General features: G+C 42.1%; 1 protein-coding gene across 1 annotated transcript in view; it reads left to right on the top strand.

Moving 5' to 3' along the window:
- The first annotated feature begins 4,410 nt into the window (after window positions 1-4,410).
- Window positions 4,411-10,719, top strand: part of LOC109300490 (putative P2Y purinoceptor 10) — a 15,748-nt gene continuing 9,439 nt past the window's right edge. Inside the window, exon 1 of the mRNA XM_019521142.1 lies at window positions 4,411-4,510. The gene's annotated coding sequence lies outside the window, so the exon portion shown is untranslated. The remainder of the gene's footprint in view (window positions 4,511-10,719) is intronic.

The raw sequence follows: 10,719 nt of genomic DNA on the forward strand, positions 1-10,719 counted from the left end.
TAAAACCCTGAGGACTAAACCCTAGGCATGTGTACAAGTGCCCCTAGTGTTTGTCTGTTCCCTGTGGGAGTGCAGAGGATGACCTTTGGTCTCTATCCTTACACAGCAATAACAGATGTTCCACATAGATTTCTTACATTTAACGAATGTAGGATACAAAAGCTGAAACCCTACTTCTGACAATGTCCCCAAATAGCAGACAGCAAGTGGAATTAATAAGTCTGAAATCAAACAAATAACTGTTCAAAATTCAAAACAGGTATTTTTTAACATTATTTCACATAGTTAAGTCTGATTTCCTCTATAGAGAGCTGATGCTCCGAAATATATCTGGCAAGGAGCAGTCAAAAGCAGCAGCAATTTTAGGCCTGGTCTAAATGTTGCTAGTGTAGCTACATCAAGAATGTGAGACCCCGGCCGCCCCGCTTTTACCAAGATCACTTTGTCAGCAAGGGTACTGGGGTACATGTGTTTATGCCAGCATGACATTTTTTGCTATATATCACTTCTTTTTTTTCCTGAGGAACTGATACACTATACTGACATAAAAGCTTCATCTTCTCATGGGCAGTTTTCTAGCATAGAGACATCAGCCACCCACTTCTCCTCTTGGCAGCACTTTAGCACATGTATAATTATAATGGACTCTTCCTAGGGTACAGAAGTACTTTGAACAAATGTGTTCCATTTTATCCAAGGTTCATATAAATCCTACCATGTGTCAGGGTAGGCAAATATCATACCAATTCCACACCTGGGTAAAATTCTAGTGCTGAAACACTCAGTGACTAGAAACCGAGAAAAATTAGTAGCAGAACTCAGGACTCAAGTCTCCAGATCATGTGACCTCAGTCCCTCTGCAATGCCCATTACTTGGTTTGGCTGGCAGAGCACAAGTTGCAGGGGGCGACCAGAAGTCGGTTTGTGTGAACGTGTTTAGAACATCTGCTGATGTTGCAACGTCTTTGTGATTTGCTCTATCAAAATAGAGCCACTCTGATTTTATAAGCATAGAATCCTTTTGTGCTATACTTACACAACGGTTGCACTATAATCTGATTTCCCTTTTCTATATGGAAATTACTTGGGGAGAAGTAAATTAAGCTCTTTAGTGATAAAACTAGTAAGAGGTCAAGAAGAAATTGATATGCAAGTGTGCAGGCCTTGTTATCTGCAAAAAAGTTGATAACACCCACTTTTCACAATTATTCCCCAGGTTTTTATCAGTGAAATATATTTAGAACTGTTATTCCCACTACAGAAAGGATGTGAACACATTATAGAGAGTCATCGTTTCATAGTAGCTAGGGTCAGGAGGGACCTGAACAGATCATCTAGCCTGACCCCCTGCCACAGGCAGGAATGAATGCTGGGTTCACAAGACCCCAGCAGAGGGTACCAAAAATCGTTGTGGGGCTGTGGCACATGACTTGTGAGGAGAGGCTATGGAAGCTGGGCTTATTCAGTCTGGAGGAAGAGAAGACTCGGGGGGAATTTAATAGCAGCTTTTAAGCACCTCAAGGGTGGTTCCAAAGAGGAGGAGCTGGACTGTTCTCAGTGGTGGCAGATGACAGAACAAGGAGCAATAGTCTCGAGTCGCATCAAGGGAAGGTTAGGTTAGATATTAGGAAAAACTCTCTCACTAGGAAGGTAGTAAAACATTGGAAGAGCTTTCTCAGAAAGGTTGTGGATAATCAGCCCCCAGCACACATGCCAGTGTGTGACATGCAAAGCCATTTTGCTTGGTGCACACTTTGGGGAAGATGTTAGGGAAGTTTCTGGAGGTTTTTAAGACCTTGCTAGACAAAGCCTTGGCTGGAATGATCTAATTGGGGACTGGTTCTGCTTTTAGCAGGGGTTTGGATTAGAAGACTTCCTGGGCTGGGGCAGACATTACACATATACTGGTTTAAGTGATCAGAAACTGGTTTAAACCTGTAACAGAACAGAGTTCAGTGTACATAAACCAGTTTGAAAATGGCTGAAACTGGTTTGAATAAACCTGGTTGACTGTAGTATCAGACTTAACTGATTCAAGTTAAATGAGTTTATGCAATGTCTACCTCAGACCCCTTGCTGGTTTAAGTTAAACCAGACTCCCTCAGCATTCTGGCATGCTCTTTGTGGTGGGTCGGGCTCTCTGCTCCACAGCAGGGCTGGCCTCTCCCCTTTGCTCCTTCGCTGGAGCTCAACAGAGACTGCAGGCATCTGCTTCACTCCCCCTGCTCCCCCACTCCCCATCCCGTCCTGTCCCCTCTGCCTTACACAGATATGTCTCAGCATTAGTTAGCATACTGCATGCTGGCTATTGTCTGTGCTGTAGCAGATGGGACAAAGGCAGAATCAACAGGTAACTGATAATGTCCCTCTGTTGTGTTCTTAATGGGGTGATAAACACTGTGTTATCAATTCCCTGCTGGGCTGGTCAGGATAGTCAGAGCATCCTGCCAGGGCCTGGTCACTCTCCCCACCCGCTCAGCACTATAGAAGGGAAGGGAGGGCTGCTCTAGCGCACCCCAACTTCTAGCTTGAGCCACTGCAGGCATGTGGCTGAATTTCTGGAATGAAAAGGGAATGTCTATCCACCTCCAAGTTGGTTCAAGCTTCACAGGTTAGACTAACCTGCAAAGATTGAATCAATTTAGGCTCAGGCTTTTTGAATGTCTGTCGCTAGCCCTGAGGTCCTTTCCAACCCTACTTTTCTATGAAGGTATTTTCTGCTTAGCATGCTGTACTGTGGGGTATTGTGAGAGGCTTTAATTAAAAAAAAAAAGATTACTTAACTGGAATGTATCCAAAAGCAAATACGCTCCTGTTGCTCATGACAATGAGAGGGAGAAATATAACCAAACCAACCATTTTGCTTGGCACACACTTTGGGGCAGACGGTGGGGAAGTGGCTGGGGCTGGGCTGCCACAACAAGGATCGGGTCCTTTACAACTTCCTGCCACCCACCTCTTGCATGTCAACATCTTGCAAGTTGAGGTTACGAGTGTTTTTGGCACTCTGCCCAGAAATGATGTTGACCCCTGATCTAGAGTGAGTCTTAGATAAATTAGAATGCAAGGTGTAAATCTTTCATCGCGTCTGAGACTCCAGTAAGAGTACACTGCTTTAAATGATGTGCTGATTTACAGTCTGGTCTAGGTTGTAAAGCAAAGATGGAATGTGTATGCCATGATTCAAAAGGCATGGCCAGCATGGGCTGGAGTCTCTGACCTCAATTTCTCCTGCTCTTCCCTTTTCTGGATGTTGCTACCTCCAAGAGTACCAGGATTAAAAAAAAAAAGCAGGCAAGATACAGGAAAAAGGAAGGGTCTTTGCTTCTGCTTCTCCTGCCCACTGAAACATGCAGGTGTAGGCATAGCCTGAGCACTCAGAGCAACATCTAAATTGTTGCTAAATGAGGAGGCAGGACATGGGATGTCCTAGCCCAGTCCACTACTGCTTGTGCCCTGAAATGTAGTAGTTACACACTGCAAATTACAGGACCAATTTTGCAAAACTGAAACAAGGCAAAATCCCACTGATTTCCCAAAGAGACAGTACGAATAGGCCCTCTGGAATTTTAAATGTTAATAATCTTGGGTGATTTCCTCCTCTTTTCCCTTACTCTTAAAGTGATAGGATTTTGCCATTTACTTTAGAGGGTCCAAGATTTCTCCCCTGAAGCTTGAAACATGTAGAATTGCTACAGACTCTTTGTTAGTGGATTGTCATAGTAAATTTAATTTGTTTTGGTCTATGTATTAAGTTCATAAAACAGTGATAAAGGTTCACGCCAGCTCAGAAAAGCCACTGGGAACTTTACAGCTGATTTTAATGGTAGCAGGAGCAGGCCCTATACACAATGGAATGAGCATTGTACAAAAAAGCAACATAAATGATACAAGACATCATGTGACTAGACCAGTATGCAAAAAAATGGGAACTGTAAACTAACCCTTCTTGCCCCGTGAGTGTGTGGGAAAATACCCTTACAGTTCTTGTAGTGCAACTCACAGCTGGGTCTGCAGACAAGGGTGGCATGAAAATTCTGACCTCAGTGACCTGTAAGACAAGGAACTGCAGTCAGAACGAAATATCTTCTTTGCCTGTCCCACCCCTGTGGTATGGTTCTTGTGGACCAACTGATTATCATTGGGAAAATGTGCAGGAATGGTCCCAGATGGAGTCAGTGAGAGTGAAGAGAATGATGAGGAGTTGGTGGGGCTGAATTCTGATGGGAATCATGAATGTTTCATAAGAACTCAGGTCTTGGTATAAAGCACCCTGATTTCAAGCGCACATTTAGTGAGAAATATTGTATGCTGTCCCTAGCATGTACTTAATGACACAAGTGCAAGGGAGGGAATTAACCAAAAAGTGTACCTTGGGCTGAACTGACGTAATCATTCTGCTCACTTTCTTAGATCTAAACAAAAGGTTTCTGTGGTAGAGGCAGACACTGCATTGTACTTCCTCTTCTAAATACACCAGTTACAGTGAGCAAGGTTTCTGTTATACAAGGTAAGATAATTTTAAGATCTCTCAATGCATTAAAGCAAGAATTAACAAAGTTTTTTCCTCTGCAAATGTTGCTTTTCTTGCACTTTTTTACCCTGGATACACTCTTGTTAAAAGTGAAAGTTATGGAGATAGGGTTTTTATAGAAAACTGTGCACACATGGTGAAAAAGCAGCAGTATGAGTAGATCTGCTTGCCCGCCAAAATGCTTGCAGGAGCTAAAGGAGCTAGCTGTAATAAGCTATTGGTTTCAAAATGGATGGCATTTATGCCTGGGCAGTTGAAATTATGTTGGTTGCCATCAAGAATAGTTACAAGATGTTCTATTATCCTTGTTCGCTAATTTCTGAGATAAAAGAATTTGCATATTCTTTTAACTTTTCTATGAAGAGACAGAAATTAAAACAAATTCTATTTCCTATAGCAACCATTTTTATTGAAATAGTAAGAATCTTTGTTTTAACTTCTATTCTTACATAATCTGTGCCACTTTATAAGTATTTTGTGAGATTAGAATAGTTTTATTCTAAAGATAAGCTGGTTTGGGCTCAATGTTACTCTCAAGAACGGAGTCAGTTTGCATTGCTATTAGAACAGCAATGATTAATTTGGCTTAACTATATCTGGATTCTCTGACAGATGCACTTAAATCATAGTTTTATAAAGATTCCTCACTTAAGAGATCCTTAACATAACACACTTCAGTTTGTGGAGAGGCAATTAGAATGAATTGAGCTGATTAGTTTGATCCTTTGTATAGTGGCTAAACAAATTACTTGTGCAAAGTATATAGTACTCTAGTACCTATAAGTACTATAATAGAAAGAAGTACTATCATACTAAAATACTAATTGGTACTAAAGGTACTACAGACAAACTCACCAGTGCAATGGGGCTCCAAACTTTATTAAATAAAGCAAAAAGGAATAACCCTAATGGTGAATCATTTGGCACGTTAAGTCAGTCTTGCCAGAAGTTTGCAGGGGAGAAATCATTGGCATGAGATGCAGTATGCTATAAGTACATGAGGTATTTTCTTTTTAAAAAGAGATACCTTTTGTTGTCAAGATGTGCTGCAATGGACATGAATCCTATCTGAGCATTATGGGCCAAATTCATTCCCGATGCAAGTCCACTTCAGTAGAATCCTGCCAACGATGAATATGGTCCCTTTAGAGCCAAAATGGTACTGTGATTATTGGAAAGGGTATGTACATTTGTGCGTGTATTGAAGGGTGTGGTACAAACGGTTTTCATCAGTTGCTCATACTGATGGACAACAGAACACAGGAGGGGAAATATGAATCAGATTAGCATTATCAGATGCATCCACATTACAGTTTGGACAAGTAGTGACCAACAACTACCCAAAAGGGTGGCTTTTCCACTTTTGACTGTGAAGGTTTTAACTTGAATTGTGATTGCAGCTGTCTGCAAGATGCATGAATCAAGATGGATGCTAGAGAAAAGAGTCTGTAACATAATGTGGTTATTTATGTCAAGACATCATTTGATGGGCACAGTAGAAGGGTATGGAGCAAGAAATGATATTCCTACACTTCTTGGTTTCAGAAAGATGAATATTTGTTTCCTTATAATGGCATAGTGGTAATACTTGCCAAATATACCTGTAAGTAATAGTGCAAACAATGAGAGGCTACTTTCTTCCTTACTATCCCAGCCTTGAAAATGCAAACTGTGCTTACAATGTAAATTGATTAGTTTACATGAGACACTTCAAATATACATTATTTATTTTATTGAAACTGTATGTTCCAGAGAAAGTGTTTCAGTGGGAACGTGTGTTAGAAGCAGCTTTCACTGTCCACCTGTGGCTCCCAAACTAGGGTAGTAAGTGTTCAATGTGGATTCAAAAAAAAGGATGAAGATTTCAACCAGTCACTTGCGTTCTACAACATAACAAAGGACACCCCTGCATGCTAATACCTTTGCAATTAGAGGGCTCATTTCCTGCAAAGCATTGTACTGGATCTCTTTCTCTCTCTCTTTCTCTTTCTGTGTGTGTGACAGGCATACACACGTGTAGGACTGAAAGTTTAGAAGGCGGTTTAATCACACTTGATATGCATTATGCTTTTAATAAACATATTGACAAGCATCCTGAATGGTGTGTAGGAGTGTTATAGATGCACATTATTATTCTATAATGATTTTGCATTCTTAGTCAGTTCATCGTTCTTTCATCATATACTGCCTGATCCAGAATCCATTAATATTAGTGTAGAGCCTCCTATTGACCCCTAGACTGTGGGCTAGGTCCAAGCTAACTGCCAGTCTAACACAGCCCATATGCCAATTCAAGTTTTTAGCCTTTATTTTTGCTCAGCTACAATTCTGTAGGAAGTGTTTGAAACCATGTGGCAGTAATTGCAAAGACTCTGAACAGCTACTTGTCCTCGTTTAATTTCAATTAATATATGAATTTCCCATAGGAACTTGAAGGACATTTCTCTGTGAAATAATTTTGCTATGAATTGTGAAACAACAGAACAGGAGGTTTTAAAACTGAGATAGTACCAGAAAATATTCAAACAAATAAAACCAATAAAACATAATATCAGAATACTCTGAGCACATTTATGTATCTGGGTATTTGCCTAGTCCTCATCACTGTTTTCTCTAATGACGTTAGAAACTTGTGCCTGAGAAAGGAGGCAAAAGAAGCAAAATCTTATCTGACACTGACACCTTGTGGCCAATAAAAAAGCCTAAAGAAACCAAACAGGTAGAACTGGGAGAAAACTCTTACTGTTCTGTAACTAACAATAGTGCCAGGCCTAACTTATTATGATGCCCCTGCTTTTTCTGCTGTGAAAATATGGATTTTATACAGCCAACAAACTGCACAGATAAACTCTACACTGCCTAGATTTTAATTCACATCCAAAATGCTTAGTAAAAGGCATAAGTGATTCTGTAGTGGCAGAAAATACAGGTGAAACAGGACCAAGAATATTTTCATAGAATCACAGAAGTCAGGTCGGGAGGGACCTTGTAGATCTTCATGTTCGACCCCCCGCCTGGGCAGGAGAAAAACTGGGCTCAGATGACTCCAGCCAGGTAGGCATCACACCTCTTCTTAAAGACCCCCAGGGTAGGAGCCAGCACCACTTCCCTTGGAAGTTGGTTCCAGCTCCTAGCTGCCCTGACTGTGAAGTAGTTCTTGCGGATGCCTAACCTAAACCTCCTCTCCAACAACTTGTGGCCGTTATTCCTTGTTATGCCAGGGGGTGCTAGGGGAAACAAGGTCTCTCCCAAACTCTTCTGGTCCCCCCTAGTGAGTTTATAGACAGTCACCAGGTCCCCACTCAGCTTTCACTTGTGAAGGCTGAACAGGTTCAGGTCCCGCAGTCTCTCATTGTAGGGTCTGCCCTGTTGTCCCCGGATCATGTGGGTGGCCCTCCTCTGGACCCTCTCAATGTTGTCCACATCCTTCTTGAAGTTATCTTAGACACTTGTTCAATACAAAAACTTTATTAATGACCTGCACTTAAAACATTCTCATTGCCCAAGGACACAAGAGAGGGTCCACTGAAAATAACCACACATGATACCGAGCTAGAAGGAGTTGCAAGAGACCAAAATTCAAAATAATAAATCGGAGAAAGGGTCTACATAAACAGGTTGCTTTATCCTGCTGGTTTATATATGGAAATTAGTTGTATTATTAGTTCCTCAGGGTAGTTTTATTTTCCACAAAATGAACTTGAATCTCCAGCAAGACAAACAGAAACTAATATCCACTGTTTCCAGATGTTGGAAGAGCCTCTTTTGCTTTGGCTTCTTCCCAGCACAGCAGCCTGGCTTCTCACAGCTTGCTGGCTTGCTCCCCTTGATCTTCTGGAAGCTTTTAAAAGAGTCCCCAGTGGGACAGACCTTCATTAGCAGAATGCCCTATGGCTGAACGTCCTTAACTGGACTGGCTGCCCCTTTCGCAGGGGGAGAGACCACAATGTTACAGCCTGAAATTATCAAAACACAGCTCAAAGGCAAATATTGAATCGAGGTAGAATAACACACACAAATACAGTATTTGGGGAATAAATGATTAGACTGAGTCAGTGCAGCAGGAAAAGATGTGGAGGTTAGAATGAATCATAAAACACCAGCCACCACATGATGCTTATGCAAAAGAGGAATATATTTCAGCGTCTTGCCCACGAGGAGATACTTCCACCCTATTCAGTTCTGGCGAGGCTTTAGCTGAATTTTATGTCCAGTTTTGGGCATAGCCCTTTAAGAAAGGCAAATAAATCAGAGAGTTCAGAAGTAGCAGCAAAAATGTTGAGCACACAATGTTTAAAAAAATGTTGAGAAAAACCACATGACCAAAGAGAAAAGACTAAAGGAATTGAATTTTCTTAGTGTAGAAAAAAGTAAGACTCAGAAGGAACAACAAGAACAATTTTCCAACCCATAAAAGATTGCTACAAATCCTGGTGATCAGTTATTTCCCATTGACAGAAAGGGGCACATAGATGGGGGTAGGACAAGAAGAAATCGACTTATATTTGCAACTAATATATAATTTGGATATTACAAAATAGCACTATGAGGATAATTAAGGAGCGACATAACTTATTAAGAGAAGCTGCGGAATCTCTTTCACTGCAAATTTTAAAGAACAAGGTAGACAATGTTCGTTGAAGATGGTTTAAGACAAAGGTGTTAAACTGGAGCCAGGGCACACAGCTAGTCTAGTGCAGGCACCTCATGCAGTCCTTACCGTGCATGCACCATACACCCGCCCCCATCTGGGTCTTGTGCACAGAGCTAGCATGGGGTGTGCACTGCATGAGTTGCCCAGACTGGACTGGCTCTGCGTGCTGGTTCTGGTTCTTAGGGCCAGTCTGTGTGCTATATCTTTTGATGTCCCTGATTTAAGTACACTAGATTTTGCCTCAATACCAGGGGGATCTCTTGAGGTCTCTTCCTTCCATTGCTATGATTTTATGATAAAACTGTACAAGATGGGCCAGCAGAGCAGTGGAAACACTACAAATGTTAAGTAGCAGAGTCTGGAGCTATGGACACATGCCACATGAAAAGGCACCTTCCCGTGCTGAAAATAGAAAGCACTATGTGGGTGTGCACATGTGCACAGCTCCCTGCAGAGAGTACAAGAAATTCATCTCAAAGGCATACTCTGACTCTCTTGCCAGGTGGGTTGTTCCTTTGTTCTCCCAACCCTGCGGTCAGGCAGCCGCTCTGCTGCCACCACTGTTGCTGGAGGCAGTAGCAGGAGCAGCCAGTAATGCAGAAGCTCCACAAACAGCCATTTTCTCCCGTGTTGCTGGTAGTGGCAGCTCTTCCTGTTACAAAGGTGCCTGTAGAACTCAGTAGCATAACTAGAAGGGGGTAACTGGGGCGGCTTCTCTGGGCACCAACTTGAGGTGGGGGGCAGTCAGGACAAAAAAATTCTATCACTGCAGCTGGACAACTGCACCAGTGGCTCAGTGGCAGCAAGAAGTTGGCACTACCCCCAAGCATCACAGCTACCCCAGGCAGCTGACTGCATTGTGTGCTCTTGTAGTGCTAGTCACATGGCATGCATCCATATGGGTTGTCAGTGCTGCATGGCATTGATTTGCAGTTGCTACTTGTTAAGATAAGGAGAAAAAGAAAAACAAAGTGAAAAAATATGTTTTAATTAAGCAACAGGAGGAATAGAGATGGATGACTAACATGCAGTGCCATGATTGAATGCATCACTCCCTTCTCTGGTAGATGTCACTGCAAGGAACCATGACAGAGGAGAGGGAAGAAAACAGTGTCCTTCCAGACAATCTTCTTCTGATGTTCAGGACCATATGGAGCCTCATGGATTTCAGGGGAAAGGGCCTGTAGACAGTCAGTGCTTTCTTTGTGGCAGGCTTGAAAGTCTCCTATGCCTGGGTAGAATGGATCCGTCAAAAGCATTTATGTTACTGGGGATGCTCTGGAATGAAGCCAGGGAGAAAACATAGAAAAGCAGCTGGCCAGTAGGCCTCTGCGTGTAGGCAGCTATTCGATCTGGCTTTGGATGCCAGGGATCCAATCCAGAGCTCTGGATCAGTTTCCCACTTTGATCCAGCCAAAGCGGCTCCTAAGGTTTGGAGCTGTCTCAGAGATCTGGCCATAGGGTTTAATGAGGAATCAATTAAATATCTATAACTTTGTTGTTTTTTGTCTGATTTGGATGAAACTTGCAG

Source organism: Gavialis gangeticus, unplaced genomic scaffold, assembly GCF_001723915.1.
Source record: "Gavialis gangeticus isolate Ggan-Ray unplaced genomic scaffold, GavGan_comp1, whole genome shotgun sequence".
Lineage (NCBI taxonomy): Eukaryota > Metazoa > Chordata > Crocodylia > Gavialidae > Gavialis > Gavialis gangeticus.